Source organism: Neophocaena asiaeorientalis, unplaced genomic scaffold, assembly GCF_003031525.2.
Source record: "Neophocaena asiaeorientalis asiaeorientalis breed wild unplaced genomic scaffold, Neophocaena_asiaeorientalis_V1.1 scaffold523, whole genome shotgun sequence".
Taxonomy (NCBI): domain Eukaryota; kingdom Metazoa; phylum Chordata; class Mammalia; order Artiodactyla; family Phocoenidae; genus Neophocaena; species Neophocaena asiaeorientalis.
In genome coordinates, this window is record NW_020175436.1 from 248,047 (window position 1) to 266,505 (window position 18,459).

Genomic DNA, 18,459 nt, shown 5'->3' on the forward strand with positions numbered 1-18,459 from the left:
TCTATAGCCAACATTTCTCCATGGGAAAACAATACCTACAACATTATTATTTTTTTTTTTTTTTTTTTTTTACCCCTGCATCGGCAGGCGGACTCTCAACCACTGTGCCACCAGGGAAGCCCTCTTATTTTTTTTTTTTTAACATCTTTATTGGAGTATAATTGCTTTACAATGATGTGTTAGTTTCTGCTGTATAACAAAGTGAATCAGCTATACACATACATATATCCCAATATCTCCTCCCTCTTGCGTCTCCCTCCCACCCTCTCTATCCCACCCCTCTAAGTGGACACAGAGCACTGAGCTGATAACCCTGTGCTATGTGGCTGCTTCCCACTAGCTATCTATTTTACATTAAGCATTATTCTTAAAAGGCTGTATTTTATCAACTTGCAATTGCTCACAGTTTTTCTTTTACTGTTATAAACAATATTGTGATTAATATTCTTGTAACAAAAATCTTTGTACACATTTTTAATACTTTTCTTAGGAAAGATTCCCAGAGATTGAATTGCTGGTTATAGGGTATATTATGCATTTAAGGTTTAGTATACAGTCTTGCTAAATTGTGATTTATATACAGATTGCTGAATTGCCCTAAGGAAAGTTGAACCAAATTTACATTTGTATGAGAATAGCTAGTTGCCTTCACCATTATCAGTCATTGGGTATTGTTCTTAAAGAAAAGAAAATTATCCAGTTTATATATAGGTTTATTTAGGATTTATTAGTTACAAAAAAGGTCAAAGATTTACAATAATTTTATTTGCCATCCATATTCCTTTCTGTGAACCACTCTTTCATGTCCTTTGACTTTTAAAATTAGATTATCTTTTTTCCCTCTTATTCATAGAAGTATTTTATGCTTTAAGGACATTAATCTGAATCTATCATGTATATTAGAAATATATTTCTAGTATTTTTTGTTATTTTATTTGTCTTAATTTACTAATTCAGAAATTTCACACTTTATTCCTAGCTTTATTGAGATATCATTGACAAATCACATTGTGTAAGGTTAAGCTGTGTAACATGATGATTTATTATATGTATGTATTATGAAATGATTACCATCATAAGGTTAGTTAACACATCCATCACCTCAGATAGTTACCTTTTGCATGTGTGTGTTGACATACACAACATATAAGATCGCCTCTCCACTTACCGAGTAATCTAGCCTTTCTCACTGATTTGAAATACCACTTCTGAACTTTTGATTAAACATGGCAAATTGAACACACATGGTTATCTCCTCTTTCTCCTAAAAGCTTAATTAAAATGGCAATAAAAGAATACAAAGGCTTAAACCCACAAAAATTAGGAGGGGAAATTTATAGGCGTTGAGACATGTCAACCAGAGAAGCTTACAATTTACACATGCACATGAAGCTTGCAATTAGCATTTCTGAAAAATCAGGTTCATTGAAATATAATTTACACACAATAAAATACACTCCTTTTTTTTTTTTTTTTTTTTTTTTTTTGGATTTTTTTTTTTTTTTTTTTTTTTTTGCAGTACACGGGCCTCTCACTGCTGTGGCCTCTCCCGTTGCGGTGTGCAGGCTCAGCGACCATGGCACACGGACGCAGCTGCTCCGTGGCATGTGGGATCTTCCCGGACCCGGGCACGAACCCATGTCCCCTGCATCAGCAGGCGGACTCTCAACCACTGTGCCACCAGAGAAGCCCCAAAATACACTCTTAAATATACAGTTCTGTGCATTTTGAAAGTACACTTGTGTAACTACCCTCACAGTCAAAATATATGAACAATTTAATCAAGCATGAAAATTATTTTTTGACTCTTGGATAGCCGACCTCCCAGTCACTGGCAGCCACTGATCTGTTTTGTGTCTCTAAAGTTTTGCCTTTAGATGTAATGTCATGTAAATATAATTAATGTCATGTATATGTAGATTTTTGATCTGGCTTCTTTGAGACTCATGCATGTTGTTGGGTACACCATTATCCATTCTTACCTTCTCATTGCAGAGTAGAGTTCCAGTATTTGGATGCACTACAGTTAATTTTATCCATTTATTAGTTGATGAATATTTGGGTTGTTTCCCATTTCCTCTCAGTCTGTTGGCTTTGTTTTCATTTTCTTAACAGTGCCTTTCAAAGAGCAAAGGTTTTTATTTTCTATGAAGTCCAGTTTATCAATATGTAATTTTGGGATCATACTTTTGGTATCATAACTGAGAAATCCTTGTCTAATCCCAAATCACAAAGACTTTCTTTCATATTTTGTTCTAGAAGTTTTATATCTGTGTGTTTTACATTTAAGTCTATAGTTTTAAAAAATTAATATTTGTGTGTGAGGTAGGGTATGGGTTGAGGTTCCTTTGTTTCCATATAAATTTCCAGTTGTTCCAGCATTATTTGTTGAAAAGACTATCCATTCTTCATTGGCTTGTGTTTGCACCTTTGTTGAAAATTGACTACATTTACGTTGATTGGGAGGGGAGCTGTTTTAGGACTCTATTCCGTTCCATTCTGTTTACCTACCTATCTGTTTTTTCATTACTAACATGCCGTGCTAGTTTTTATAGCTTTATATAAGTAAGTCTTAAAGTAGTGTGAGTCCTCTAACTTTATTCTTTTTTTTCATAATTATTTTGGCTATCTTAGTTCATTTGTCTTTCCATATAAGTTTTGGAACTAGCTTGTTGATTTCTACAAAAAAAAAAATTCTTCCTGGGATTTTGACTGAGACTGCATTGTGTCCACAGATCAATTTGGAGAGAAATAACATCTTAACAATAGTGAGTCTTCCAATCCATGAATGATGGTATATCTATTAGGTTAGGTCTTCTTTGATTTCTTTCATTAGTTCAAGAGTAAACCTGTTGTTAATGCTATTCACATCTTCTATATCCTTACCAATTTTCTATCTACACATTCTGTCTGTTACTGATAGAACAATGTGGAAGTCTCTACCAACAATCATGGATTTGTCTATTTTTTCCTTTCAGTTCTATCGATTTTTGTTTCAAGTATTATGAAGCTCTGTGTTTTTGGTGCATACACAATTATCTTATATGTTCTGGGTGAATTTACCCCTTTATCTTTATGCAATGTCTTTCTTTATTCTAAGTAATATTTCTTGTTATGAAGTCTATTTTGTCTGATATTAATATAGCTATTTTAGCATTTTTCAAAATTAAAATTTTTTACAATATATCCTTTTTCTTCCTTTTAATGTCTGTATGTATAAAGTGTGCTTCCTATAGAAAAAGTATAGCTGGATCTTGCTTTTTTAAAAAATCCAATTTGACAAGCTCTATGTTTTACTTTATGTGCTTAGACCATTTGCATTTAATGTAATTATTTATATGTTTGAATGAAAATCTAGCATCTTGCTAATTTTTTTCCTGTGGGTAGTCAATTTTCTTTAGAGCAATTAAAATAAGAAAATGTCCTTTCTGGAGATTGTCCTTTCTTTGTTCAGAAGCAAGTTTTTTTCTCTTTTTTTCTTTGTTCAGCTATAAGTTCTCTCTGAATAATTTCCTTTAACAACTTTTTGTTGGACAAGTGTGCTTGTAATTTATTCTCTCAATTTTTGTTTGTTGGAAAAGTCTTTACTTCACTTTTATTTCCACTAGGTATAGAATTCTGGGTTGACAGTTGTTTTGTTTTTTCTTGTAGCACTTTAAATATGCTACTCTTGTTTTTTGGCTTGTATATTTTCTAACAAGAAGTTTGCTGTGATTCTTACCTTTGTGTAAGTATGTAATATGTCTTTTTTTTCACTGTTGCTCTTATGATTTTCTTTTTAAATTTGGTTTTTAGCAGTTTGAATATAATCTGTCTTTGGGAAATGAGGAGGGAGAATTTACCCTGCTTGAGGTTCTCTGAGTTTCTTGGATCTGTGAAGATGTCATTTATTATTCTTGGATAATTCTTGTTTATTATCTTTTAAAGTATTTTTTCTTTCTTTTCTCTTTCTGGGATTAAAATTTTAAATCTTTGGATATTGTCCCATAGTTACTTGATAGTCTTTTCTGTTTTTTTTTTTTGCGGTACGTGGGACTCTCACTGTTGTGGCCTCTCCCGTTGCGGAGCACAGGCTCCGGACGCGCAGGCTCAGTGGCCATGGCTCACAGGCCCAGCCGCTCCACGGCATGTGGGATCTTCCTCGACTGGGGCACGAACCCGTGTCCCCTGCATTGGCAGGTGGACTCTGAACCACTGCACCACCAGGGAAGCCCAGTCTTTTTTTTTTTGGTTTTTTTTTTTTTTTTTTTCGCTTCCTTTCATTCTGATTTTTCTTTTGTACTTCAGTTTAGGTAATTCCTTTTGACCTGCTTTCAAGTTCACTTATTTTTTGCTCACCTGTATTGAGTCTACTGATGAGTCTGTCAAAGACATTGTTCATCTCTAGTACTCTGTGTGTTTGTGTGTGTTATTTCTAGCATTTATATTTGACTCTTATGGTTCCTATCTGTCTGCTAAAATTCCTCATCTGTTCATTCATGTCGTTCATCTTTTCCATGGGAATCTTTAACATATTAATCATAGTTATTTTTAATTCTTTATCTTATGGTTCTGATATCTGTTCATATTTGAATCTGATTCTCTTGATTGCTTTGTCTCTTTTCAGTGGGTTGTTTTTTTCTTATTTTATTGTGTCTAGAACAGTAAAGCCTCAGGTAAACAGTATTTGTGTCTGGAAATAGGCATACTGTTTTACAAGGTCAATATACAGGGGGCTGTGTCAATCTAAACAGTAACTGAGCTAGTTCTGCATTTTATTGTTGTTGTCATCTTCAGTGAATCAAGACTTCAAGTTCTTCTAGTGTTACCTTATGTTTAGGGTGGAGGCTCATTTGTCGTTTCTTTTTTTTTTTCTCTCTCTCAATATTTCTGCTGTATCCTCAGCTTTAAGCCTTCTTTATGTGTCTGTGCCTCAGAGAAGATCTCTCATCTTTCTTCTTTCCAGGTATATTAGTTTCCTAGAGCTATAATAAAGAATCACATGACTTAAAACTACAGAAATTTATTTTCTCACAGTTCCAGAGGCTATAAATGTGAAATCAGTGTGTCAGCTGGTTTGGCTCCTTCTGAGGACTCTGAGGGAGAATCTGTTCCATGCCTTTTTTCTAATTTCTGATAGTTTTCTGGCAATCCTTGGTGTTCCTTGGCTTTTAGATGCATCGTTTATTCCAATCTCTGTCTTCATTTTCACATGGTGTTCTCCCAGTGTCTCTGTCTGTGTCTGTATTTCAGTCTTTTTATAAGGACACCAGTTATAATGGATTAAGTTCCCACCATACTCCAGTACTCATGTTAACTAATACTAATATATAATATTGCTACTAGTATTATAATACCAGTATAATATAGTACTATATTAGTATATAGTACCATATAATATACACTATGATACACTGATATAATACTAAGAACTAATACATCTTAACATAATTAGTTACACCTACAGTGACCTTATTTCCAAACAAGGTCACGTTCTGAGTTACTTGGCGGGGGCGGCTTAGGGTTTCAACATATCTTTTGGGGGACACAATTCTCAGTGATCATTGCCCTTCTCCAGTGGTTGACCTCTTATGGAGCCCAGGATAGCCTCCTGCCTCATCCTAGGGTTAGACTTTTTTAATTTTATTTTTCTCCCAGTGCAGTGGGTTTTCTACTGGATCCTGGGGTAACAGGGTTTCCTGCCCTGCCTCCAAAGACTTAAGGCTTTTCTTCCTTGGAGAGAAGTGTCTGGGAAGGGCTTTGTACTTTTTCTGCAGTGCACCCACTACCCTACTCCAATCTTCCATCACCAAGGGAGGTTTTCTCCAATCTCCACCTTTCCTCCAGTCTTTTCCAGATAAGCCATGAGTAAGTCCATGGAGAAGAATGTGGGACTGAGTGCAGACTCCTGTTTTATCTATAGCATCCAGGGGTTCTAGTCTCTCTTGCTAGCCTTTAGCATTTCATTAAAAAATTTTAGCTGAATTCTTACTCACTTGTATGGTAGTGCTCTTTGCCCCCTGTGCTCTGCTATAGGTGAATCAGTACTCATGTCCCACCTCTCCATGGAAGTGCTTGCATTTCCTTCCATTTCAGGCCAGTTAGTTGCTATGTCACCTCAGTACTCTGATGCCTTCAAGAAGAGTTGAAATTTTGAGGATTATCCTGGGTTTTTTTTCTTGTGTTTAAGGCTTTAAATGCCACACTTTCAAATAAGAACACAGGCCAAGTTTCAACAAACATATGAAAACCGTCTTTAACATGAAAAAGAGACATCAATAGACAAACACAAAAAGGGAACTCAGAGGAAGCCAAGACAAGCAGAAGAAAACTTCAAAACAAAATAAAAGCAATATCTTTAAAAAGAGAAGATAATATATTGTATGAACAAAATGGGAATATAATAAGTATATATGTATGTAAAGATAGAATATATGTATATATATGTATATATAAAACATTTAGAGAACAAAACATAACTCTATTATAAACATCATATTAAAATGTGATAGTAGAAATAAATCATGTTGGTAGAAAACAAGGAAGGTAACATTGAGGAAGTCTCTCAGAAAGACATCAAAATACAAAAAAGGAAGGAGAGGATATTAGATGACCAACACACAATGCCCAACATCTGACTAACAGAAGTTCTAAGAAGGGAGAATAAAGAAAATATAACCAGGAAATCATCAAGGAAATAGTATAAGAAAATTACTCAAACCTGAGGACATGAATTCCCTGTTTGAAACTCCTCATCAAATGCCCGGAAATGGAATAAAAAATAGCCACACCAAAATACATGACTGTGAAATTTCAAAACACTATAGTTAAAAAGAAGAACCTAAAAGTTTCCATTGAGGAAAAACCAAACAAGTCACATATAAAAGATCAGGAATCAGAATTCATTTGCGCATCTCCACAGCAACACTGGAAGCTAGAAACAATGTCCTCAAATTTCTTAGGTAAAATTATTTGCAACCTGGAATTTCATACTCATCCAAACTATCCTTTACTTAATTGTGAGAGTAGAATAAGGACATTTCAGAGAAAGCAAGTTTTTAAACTTGTACATCCCTTAGACACTTTCTCAGGAAGCCACTTGAGGATATGTGTCACCAATATGAGGGGGTTATTTTAAAAAAGACAAAAGAAAGAAAGAAAAACACAAGATCCAGGAAGAAGAAACTCAACACAAGAGAGAATTGGAATTACAGTGATTTAGCCAGATGGCATCTGTGAAGGTTGTCTAGAGACCATTCTTTCTGGATAGAAGCAGGAAGATGGCACACATCAAGATATTTCCAAGGAAAAATGAAAATGAAACTAATAGAATTGATTGATGTGTTTGATTTATATCAAGAGGACATTTATAATTATAGAAGAGATTTGGGGGACTTAATTAGTGATAGGTACATGGAAGACAAAACAACTAAGAAAATGGGACAACAGTTAACTCCAAGAAGTGGTGGGGCGTTGTTACAAGAAGGAAAATATGATCATGGTCCACACCTGACTTTGTGAATAATATTTATATTATTATAACGTAATATTGTTTTAACCAACTGTTGTTTAATTACCATAAGGTGAGGATAGGAAACTATTGTGCCAAAGAGAGATAAATTCTCATCTTTCCGACTTGGAAGTCAATAGATAAGGTCTAAAATTGAAAATATCAAGAAATAAAAATGTAAGCTTTACACTTAGAAATATAAGGTTAGATAGTAACAGCAACACTAAAATAATTGAAAGTGGCAGCCTCTGGGGTGTGGGAATTTGGCGTATCAGTGAGACATTGCATTTCATTTGAAGCTTTGAGGTATTATTTGACGTTTAAGTTATGTACATGATTAAAACTTTATCATATATTAAGTTATAAAACATCTTGTACAAGCTCTGGGGATGGGAAGCCTAGATTTGAATACAGTCCCACATTTACCAGCTGTGTGAATGGGGATGGTTGTTACTTAAGCTGACTGCTCTGCTTTTGTCTTGGGTGGAGATAAAAATAGTACCTACCTCACAGCGATGTTATGTATGAGATAAAATTAGTTAATGCATGTAAAGCACTTAACAGTTGTGCCTTGTATTCCACTTAGTACAGCTTTATATTTTATTTAATACAGGTTGGGAAAATTAGCTCTCATTGCTCTTCTATTTTTTTGTGTGTGTGCTAAATTTCATGCGGTTTTCTTCTTCTAAATAAATTTAAGAATCATTTTATCTTCCCCACAATAAATATATTTTATTTCTGAACTTATTTAAGCCTTTTGTCCAAGAGCAAAGACTATGACTTTCTTTGTCAAAGTCTGCACACTTATTTAGTTTATTCCTTAGATATCATGTGTGTATCAGTATATCTACATCTTTCTCTCTTGCTCTTATTCTTACTCTAAATCTAGTTTTATTTTATACACTATTGTGTATGAGATTTTATTTCTTTACGTGTTGTTTATATCTCTTTGTATAGAGAAACAATCTTGATTTTTGCTGTCTTATTTTTCAACTTATGTTTCTGAACTTTCTTATCAGTTTTAATAATATCTCAGTTGATACTCTCATGTTTTCCTATCATAGAATCATAGTATCAGCAAATTATATTTTCTCCCCATTTCTAACATGAAATTGTTTCCTTTCCTTGTTTCACTTTCTGTTTTTAATTTGTGATATATAGCTATATTGTATGAAAGTTCAACTTTTGTCTAACTTAACGTTACTTTGATCTTGTTTTGTGCTTTCCCATGGTCTCCTTGTTTTCTGTCTTTTCATTTATGGTATGTTTTCTTCATTAATGTTTTAGTTAGGTTTATGTCCCATTTTTATTCAAATAGTAATAACAATAGTAACAATAACTATTATTGTCATAATAGTCATTTATTAAAAACTTACATGCATCTGGCAATGTTTGGCACTTTACACACTTTCCAATAATACTAATATTATTACTAACAACATCAACAACAATGACAATGATTGCTAACAATATTCAACGTTTTCTGTGGGCTGGACATGCTTTTAGCACTTTACATGCATTAACTCACTTAATTCTGTCAACACTTTATGAAATAATTCGTATTATTAATCTGACAAAACCATGCAAGGATTGTGTACATTTACCTTCATTTTATACATGAGAAAATGTGATTCTCAGGTATGACACCAACACCTAACAATAATCCATGGTCTCTCATACTTACCTTTAAGGTTTTCAAAAACATTTTTCTGTTTTTACCTTTTTTTCTGAATCCTGTTGCTGCTTCTCCTTCTTCCTCCCCCTCTTCCTCTTTCTCTTCTTCCTCTTTTTCTTCTCCTCCTCCTCCATATTTCTCATCTACGGTCACTTTCCTCATCTTCTTTCCCCTCTGTCACAGGCAGTTCCACTCTGCATTTCCTTTTCCTTTTCCTTCTTTGAAGAACAGTAGTACAACATCTATTACTCTTACACCGTTTAAAAAAGAAAAGAAGAGAAAGAAGAGACAAGGAAAAGAAAAGAAAGGACTTGTTAGAGAAGAGAACCTTTCCAAGACAGTGACTTCAGGTTATTCCCAGTAACAATCTTCCTTATGCTAAGATCAGGGCTCCTTACTCTTGCAAGGGGTCTGCCCAGGCGGTGAAGACAGCACACACTCAATACCCAGTGTGTGATGGTTCCTACAGAGGGTGGATCCTCCTGGGTTCAGGTGCCTGAAAACAGCCACAGATGGTGCAGGCCATTACTCACTACCCTGAGGCAGCACAGCCCAGCCCTCATTGTTCATGGATATAACAAAGTACTTAGATCAAGCCGGTGACAAAGGCATTCTCTCTGAGCACTAATTAGCCTCTGAGTAATTTCTAATCTAACTCCAATTTCAACCATATGTATATAAAGATGCGGTTTACTTTACATTTCTTGTCTTCTTTTTTCCATAATTCTTAGATCCTCTTGCCATCTTCCTCCCCCAATTCCTGCATCCTTTGAATTCTATTCACCAATTTCCTTCCATAAGATATTTTAACATTTAACTTGGGACTCGAAGGTTGGTGACTTCGGGGATCCTACATATTCTCCCACACAACTGTGTGGGGCTCTTAGGAACCAATCACTAGAGAATCCTTTTTTTTCCCAGAACGACAATACAGCTGTAAATGCAGCTAAGGTAGGTGTTGTGTCTGCTGACTGTTAATTTATTATTATTTATTTTTTATACTTCATATTCTTTATATTTTATTTTTTTAATGTTTACCCAGAGTTAACTACAAAAGGATCATTTTGTTATTTTGAGTACCTTTTTTTTAATCAGTGAAAACATGCCCGAGGTTCTCCGAGAGACTTTGCCCGCATTTGTTCCTATTCTTTTAATATCAGAGACCTTCTTGGGTTATGGACTTCTTTAGATTATTGCACTTATATTTCTATCTGACATTAGGTATGACTATTGTCACAACTTTACTTGTCACAACTTTACTTTAGGAACTTGTAGTTCTTCTTTTTCTCTGTCCCATGCGTTGACTCCCTTTTTCCCTTCTTTTTTTTTTTTTCATTTTCAAAAATCTGTTTCTCAAACTGCATGACACATATTCACCATGCCTTTCATTTGCTTCCTAATTGGCATGAATTCCAAGAATACATTGGCATTCTCTTGTAGGTTCTTCTTGCTTCCACATCCACTACCAATTTCTTCTTTTAAAAAATTAATTTATTTATTTACTTATTTATTTTTGGCTGCATTGGGTCTTCATTGCTGCGTGCGGGCTTTTTCTAGTTGCAGTGAGTGGGGGCTATTCGTTGTGGTGCACGGGCTTCTTATTGCGGTGGCTTCTCTTGCTGCAGAGCACGGGCTCTAGGTACATGGGCTTCAGTAGTTGTGGCACGTGGGCTCAGTAATTGTGGCTTGCAGGCTCTACAGCGCAGGCTCAGTAGTTGTGGCGCACGGGCTTAGTTGCTCCGCGGCATGTGGGATCTTCCTAGACCAGGGCTCAAACCCGTGTCCCCTGCATTGGCAGGCGGATTCTTCACCACTGTGCCACCAGGGAAGTCCCCCAATTTGTCTTAATTAAGGTCAGCATGGTCATTAACTCTGGCAGGAGATTGCATGGCGCTATGAAAAGGGATGGCTTTGGAAACAGGTAAGCCGAGGTTAAAATCTTGGCTCTCTACCTCTTCCTAACCATGTGGCCTTGAGAAAGTTTCTTAGCCTACCTAAACCTCAGTCTCCTGATGTTTAAAAATGAAGAGAACAGCACCTACCTTGTAATATTGTTGTGAGCATTAGAGATCATTATGTAAATTACCTGGCATGTGACAGGGATACAATAAATGAAAATTACTTTTATTTTGAGTCAGTCAAATATGGGATTCAGATCCCAGTTCTTCCACTTCCTAGGACTTTTTAAAAGGAAGTTTACTTAACCAATTTTGAGCCTAAATTTTCCTATCTGTAAAATGGGGACAAAGATCCCTATCTTGTAAGGTCATGGGAAGACTGTAACCTCAGACAGGGTATAAGACAGTTGCACATGCTCTCAACAAACGTTCTTTCTCTTCCACCTTGTGGACAAAGACATACTCTGCTGGACATGTCTGAATTTTACCTGATGTGTTGCTTTTTCACAGAACAAACTTCCAATAGCCCTGGTGTGAAGGGCTCACTTTAGCTCAAAAGGATGCTTGTTTTGGTCTCAGAGGGGAAAAGCATCCATTTTCCCCTTCTGATCAATGGAAATGTTTTCATAAAAGTATTACTTTTGATTTTCTGTCTTTACAAGTAGGTACATCTTTTAACCCCCAGGTACCCTTCGAATAAAAAGAAAGAAACAAGTGAGAGAGAGAAGAACCACAACTTAGTGAAGGTGATAGGTTCAGATAATATGTAAAACAAAAGACTTAGAGAAAATGCCATTGTAATCAAAAAACATTCGTGCATTTTGATGAACCCATTTTTCACAGTCAACTAGAAGAAAAATTCTTATCCTTATTCATTTTTTCAAGGATTTGGAAAATGCTAAATAAAAGGGAACCAATAAATTGGGGAAAATATTACTCTCATTAGAGTACACACAGAGATTCTTTGCTTCTCACAGGATTCTGAAAAAGAAATGCTCTTAAAATGCAGGTTGCTTCCCATCCTTTATAATCCCTAAGGAATACCTCCATCTCTGATGAACTGAAGGATGTGGGCTTTGAAATCTGACATGCCCTGATTTTAATCCACGCTCTGCTACTTACCATTGGCAATGCATTTAACTTCTGCAAGCCTCAGTTTCCTTAGGTGTTAATAAAATGGGCAGCCTAGTTCTTCCTTCATACAGATTTTAGTAGGAACAAATAACATAATTGATGTGTGCTAAAGCATGTAGCCCAATGCCTTGTATAGAGTAGAAAATAAATGTTAGGGCCCCTTCTCTTTTTCCCTTACATCTATCCAATAGTGTGAACTTGATAATCATAGATGATCAATATAAGTAAATAATGGAACCTGTTGGAAGAATGTATCAGTGGAATTCATCTCATTTTCAGTAGTATAAATCAATTTGAAGAAGCTATCATTTGTTGACTTAGTATGAACCAGGTGCATGTCCCTTAAGGAAGACAATATACATCTTGCATATGAGGAAACTCTGGCTCAGAATTGAGAGGATATTTCCTTAAGGTTACACAACTAATGAGTAGAAGAGCCAGCATTTGGACCCAGTTCCTCCCTTGCCACAAATATTTGTCGTTTTCATATCTTATGGTGACAGAAATAGACTACTGCTGCAAATAGGCATATTATTTGGTTCACAATAGAACTGAATCCATGATCAAATTTTAAAAATTCTTATTTTCATATATTCTCTGGAAAAACTTCAACATCCTAGGGGTACAATTTCATTTTTGTCCATTTTTGGCATCTAACTCTATTTTATTGAGTTTATCTATGTAAATGGTTGGAATGTTCTACCATTAGATACAAGATATCGTCTTATTAGCAAATGAGGCCAGCCCATGGCTGAGGCATCAATACAGCATATTTACCAACGAGTCAGGGAAGTAAGAGATATATATTTTTTCCTTTGGAGTTTTGACACTTTCAGAGTTTAGGGAAGTGAACTAACATTCAAAATGTATTTACAATGTGGCAGGAACTATAGGTAGTGGCGTTGCATGTATTCTTTCATTTAATACTCAAAACAGTGGGTGAGACAAACGTTATTATCTCCGTCTTAGCTGAGGAATGGAGGTTTTGTGAGCTTAAGTAACTTACGTAAAGTAGGAAATATAGGTAGGTTTTGAGCCCTGGAAAATGCACTTGTATTGAGGATCTCATTCCATGATGATGCTAGTAAATGAAGTGTTAAGAGTTCTTTGCCGTAATTCTCTGTTTACCTTGACAAGAAAAGCATCCATTACTTTCCCTGTGGTGCCCTGGCTCATGCCAGGGTCAGGCTGTCTTTCAACTAAATGATGTACAATTTGAGAAGCACACATGACTGGAACACCTTCCGCAGAACCCTCAGTCTGCAAGCTCAGAGGGGTGGGGGCGGGGAGGAGAGAAGATGGATGGAAATAATGGAAAATGATGTGATGTTGTGGAAATTTAGATTTGGAAATGATTTTTAATCAAGTTCAGTCAGGAGAGCCTCTCTCCAGGTGTAACCTAGAGGTAATCAATAACTGACATTCCCAGCTCTCTTGCCTCCCATGCGATTTTACTGAACACAGGTTTAATTGACCTGAGGAAGAACTTACTTGTTCGAAAAGCTGTGTGCACTGCCAGCAAAATAAACTTTCCTCAGTTCTTGCCTTGTGGGGAACTTTGCTGGACTGTTTTACATGGTCATTTCTGAGTAGAAAACTGTCAGGTCACCAGGCTTTAAATGCTTGGGAAACAAGTCTATGAGGTCACTTTGATAATGAGAGACACTATAAAATGTGGTAAGGATTTACTTTCGCTGGGCTTGCTTATTCCAGAAATTGAATTGAATCAGTTACCGTGGAAGGATTCCATTGCAACCGTGCTCAAGAGGGGCAAAGTGACACAGGACCAGATTCATACAGAAAAAAACTTACCTCCCTTATACTGTATAATCCATGAGGACCCTACCTTGAAGGAGTAGACTAGGAGTGATTGCTCAAAGAAAAATTCCATTTCTTTGTAGAATCAGACTATGCACTTTGTCTCGATGAGCCCCAGTTTCCTCATCTGTAAGATAAAAATAAGTCCTACCTTGTCAGAATGATAAAAAGACTTCTGGACTTTAGCAACTGAAGAAAGTTTAAGCTATGCTTTCTACTGATCAAATTCTTCTCCTGTACACTTAATATTTTGGTGGCCTGAAAAATCTTTTGTGAGCCTCACATTTCTTATATGTACAATGAGAGGGTTGAGCTAGGTTATCTCCAAAGTCCTTCCCATCTGTAGCACCAAATTACTGCACTTCCACAAATATCCTACGAATAAGGCAGCCTTGCATTTACAAAATATCCCAGGCTCAGAGAGCTGCTTTAGAAAGCAGCCATGGCACAGAGGAAGGACCTAGAGTCAGAAGACCTGCAGTCCAGTCTCACTTCGGCCACATCCTTGCTGTGTGGACTTTGGCAAGGCATTTAACATCCCTAAACTTGAAGTTCTTCATCTATAAAAGGATGATAATAATAACCTACCACAGAGAAAGTTCGCTAGAATTTTATTAGATTGTGGACGTAAAACTTTTTACACTGTGAAACCCTGTATACATTTAAATATTTTGACTATCATCTAGTAAAGCCCATGCACTTATTTTTTTCCCCAAATAAGAGCTTTTTAAAAAATCCAGATTTTTAAAAAATGTCATTTTAATCAGTTATGTACGTTCATAGTTTAAAGCATCAACTACCTATACAGAACTTATGTAACACATGGTTCTATGCCCCTTCTCCCTACTGTCACTGATGTCCTGTCCCCAGAGGCAACCACTTTCAACTCTAAGTTTTTGTTTTTTAAATATTTACCTCCATGTATCTAAATATTCTGTGCATTGTGTCATTTTTTGATTTTTCAGTTTTAGGCATTTATAATGACCTACCAGTCATGGGAGATGAGGATTTTCATCCCTATCACTCTACCAGAAAATACATGCACAGTATTAATATTTCCATTCTCTCAATACAAACATATTGTAATATAATTTTGGTTAGCTCTATCATCAGTCCTTAAGTTAAAGTGAGTACATAAACCCTATTCATAGCTGAGCCACATAGAGTACTATAATTTTTTTCTTTCCTCTCACAAGTATTTTTTCCCCCGAGATTTAACAGTTGTTTTGTTTTGTTTATCTGCTGCATTTTTTGTGGTCTTATTACTAACTCAGCCCCAAATTCTCTCTCAGTATGTCTCAACGTATTAAATATTTTTTACCAATTTTATCTTTTTGGAGACATCACCGAGAGAACCTTCTCATCAAAAGATCTGGTTTTGTGGGTCGATAAGTCCTCCTGCCTGATACCATCCTGTGATTACTCTTTGTCATCATTCTGGGGGTTTTCTTTGACCTCTCTCTTATTGAATTCCCTATTACTTGGGCCCTGTGTCTACATCCATATAGGCTTATTCGCTTGTTTTTAAAATGGAGCACCTTCTCCAGTAACTTTCTCTGAAATACGTATATCTTAAGAATGAAAAAAAAAAAAAAAAAAAAGAACGTACCTGTCTGGAAATATATTTAGTCTCTCCTTATACTATGATAATAGTTTGACCAGGTTTGGAATTTAAGTTGATAATAATTTTTCATAACTTTATAATTTTGATGACATTGCTCTAGTATTACATTAAAATGATCGGGGCTATTCTGATCCTTTGTATCTTCCTGATTTTTCTTTTGAGATACTTTTATAATCCTCTCTTTCCCTTTGTGTTCCAGAATTTCATGGTGATGTGCCTGGGTCTATTTTCATTTATTGTGTTAGTGCTGGGCAGTGGACTAGATGGTCCTTATGTTCTCCAGTCCTGAGGTTTAATGAGCCTCTTCTTCTTGGCTGTTTTTAACTGAGTACTTTAATATTCCTCTTTTACAGCTCTACAGGCATATTTCTGTGACAGCTCTTACTATATTGTTTTATAGTTAGTTGTGTATATCCCTAGCATAAGCATAATATGTCCCATTATGGAAGCTCAACTGATTTTTGTTGTATGAATGAAAACAAAATTTACTTGTGATCTTCTGGCAGCATGGACATAGAAACATAGTATGTAATATCTGAAAAATTAATGGCGGCTAGAATTGTACTAGATTTTTGAAAATATACCTCGACTTTAGAGATTTTACAATTTTCCATACATTTTTTAACTCTTTGTAGTGAATGATCTTGCTATCAACCCGAACAAATTCTAGACTGCTCTCCACAACCACTTGAAACTTAAAAGGAGAGAAACAAAAATAGTTTGAGGTTCCTGAGGTTTCTAAAGACCTTTAAACATCCATTGTTATTTATAGCCAGCATGTTTATGATCAATGAAAAGGAAATGTTGTGGAGACAGGCCCTCCTTTAACATTTGTGGGGCCCAAAACAAGCATTTAATGGTGACTCACATATGTCTAAATATTTAAAATTTATAACTCAGCCTTTAAAAATATTGAATAAAATATGCTCTAGCCACATACCTTAACAAGTGTACTTTCATCGGGACCTGGAAAGCTAGACTACATTTAAATTCTGGGATTCCTTAGCAGCTCAGATCTGTCTCGTCTTTGAGACGTTCAGCTGGCACACATGTAGGTACATAGACACCACAGCCCCATGACCAAGCTCTGCTCATGTGCTCTGAATGCAGGTGCCCTTTGGCCAGTGGGAAAATGGTGAGCATATTTGCGGCCCAGTCAAAATTTGGGAGGACAGTCTTGGAACAGAACTCTGTGCAAGACCTGAAAGTGGTCTAGGGGACATTTGTGCAAGGAATTCCAGGGTTCCATGGAGAAGTGTCTAGAAGGCAGGCATGGGTTCCAGGTGGGCATATCCCCTTGACCCTGCGTCCTCCTCCACAGGAGGAAAGCAAGAACATGTCCCTCTAAGTGCAGAGTCCAGGGCAGAGTCTCCTCCTGACTGGGGCTGAAGGTTGGACTCCCAGAGAGTAAGAGGAATCTGACTGTGATCATTTGATCAATTGATGGCAAATCTGAGAAGGAACACAAGTTGGTCCGTTCTATTCCTTTGACCTGTAACTATCTCTGCCAACTCCACAATCAATTCCATTAACCAAGCAGGAAGGAATTGAGCAAGTTCAGTCCTTTTACTTCTACTTTACATTAAAAAAAAATAATGGTGGAACATGAGATTTCTTGATAGCTTGTGCTGGTCCAGCCTAAATCATAAATCAGAATTTAAATGTCTCGTGGTTTGTGGTAAGTCCTAAGCTGACGTTATCCTCCAATTTTATGAAGCCTTGGAGGCTTACAAACCCAGATTCAGACTTGGTGGTTTGGGTATTAAAAACTGGTTCCTTTCCCTGGGTTTTATGTTACTACTTCAAATTCCACTAGACAAGGAATAAGGGATACAGTAGGAAAGCTCAGAGGACAAAGAATGCCCACCAGGGCTCCGGGAAGGACCCTCAATGAGAATTTGGAAACTCAAAATATCTTTGTTCCTAATTAGACTGACTAAGGAACCTGGAAGAAGCTACATCTTGAATTTGAAAAACTTTATAAATAACTGATGTCTTCAAAACAAGTCTTTTCCACCTCACCCCATCCCCACCTCCCACCAGCTGCCTTTGTTATGCTCCAGTATTTATAAAGCACCTGTAATCGCTTTCATTTCTTCTACTCTTTTTGACTGGCTACAGGAATGCAAAGGAAAGATAAATCAAAATCGCTAAGCCATGGGGTAATTTTCAAACAGGAATTAAAATTTTAAATTCTTTAAAATTTAGGAAGGAAATATATATTTTTAAAGGAAATAAAATAACAACATTATGGATTTATAAAGTATCAAAAGAGAAAAATATATTACAACACTATTAAAAAGGAGGAGGATATACATTTAAAATAATATTGTAAAGGTCGTGAGGAAAGGAGTGCTGGGTGTGCTGCCGCCATTTCTTCCGCCTTCAGTTTCTGCGCCTTTCGCAGGGCCTCCAACAGCGTTCTGTTGGGACAAAGCATCCGGAAGTTCACAACCTCTGTGGTCCGTAGGAGCCGCTATGAGGAGGGTCCGGGGAAGAATTTACCATCTTCATTGGTAAACAAGTGGCGGTTACTAGCTATGATGACTTTGTACTTTGAGTCTGGATTTGCTGCATCTTTCTATGTAGTAAGACACCAACTGCTTAAAAAATAATCCATGAGACAGATACGAAGAGGAGCATTTTAAGATGTGCAGTCTCTTTGGAAAAAGGATCAAACTCTTGAACTCCGCGTCCTAGATATGTTTGTAAATAAACTTATAGCATAAAAAAATTATATTGTAAAATTCTTGTATTACAAGGGAAGTAGAATGTCATTAATTCAAAATAGATTGTGACAAGTTAAGGATGCATAGTATAA

The 18,459-nt window shown here is 36.2% G+C and overlaps 1 pseudogene; it reads left to right on the forward strand.

Annotated features, from left to right (window-relative positions):
- LOC112415011 (cytochrome c oxidase subunit 7C, mitochondrial pseudogene) overlaps window positions 1–18,253 on the forward strand; it is a 33,540-nt pseudogene extending 15,287 nt beyond the window's left edge.
- The last annotated feature ends 206 nt before the right edge of the window (window positions 18,254–18,459 follow it).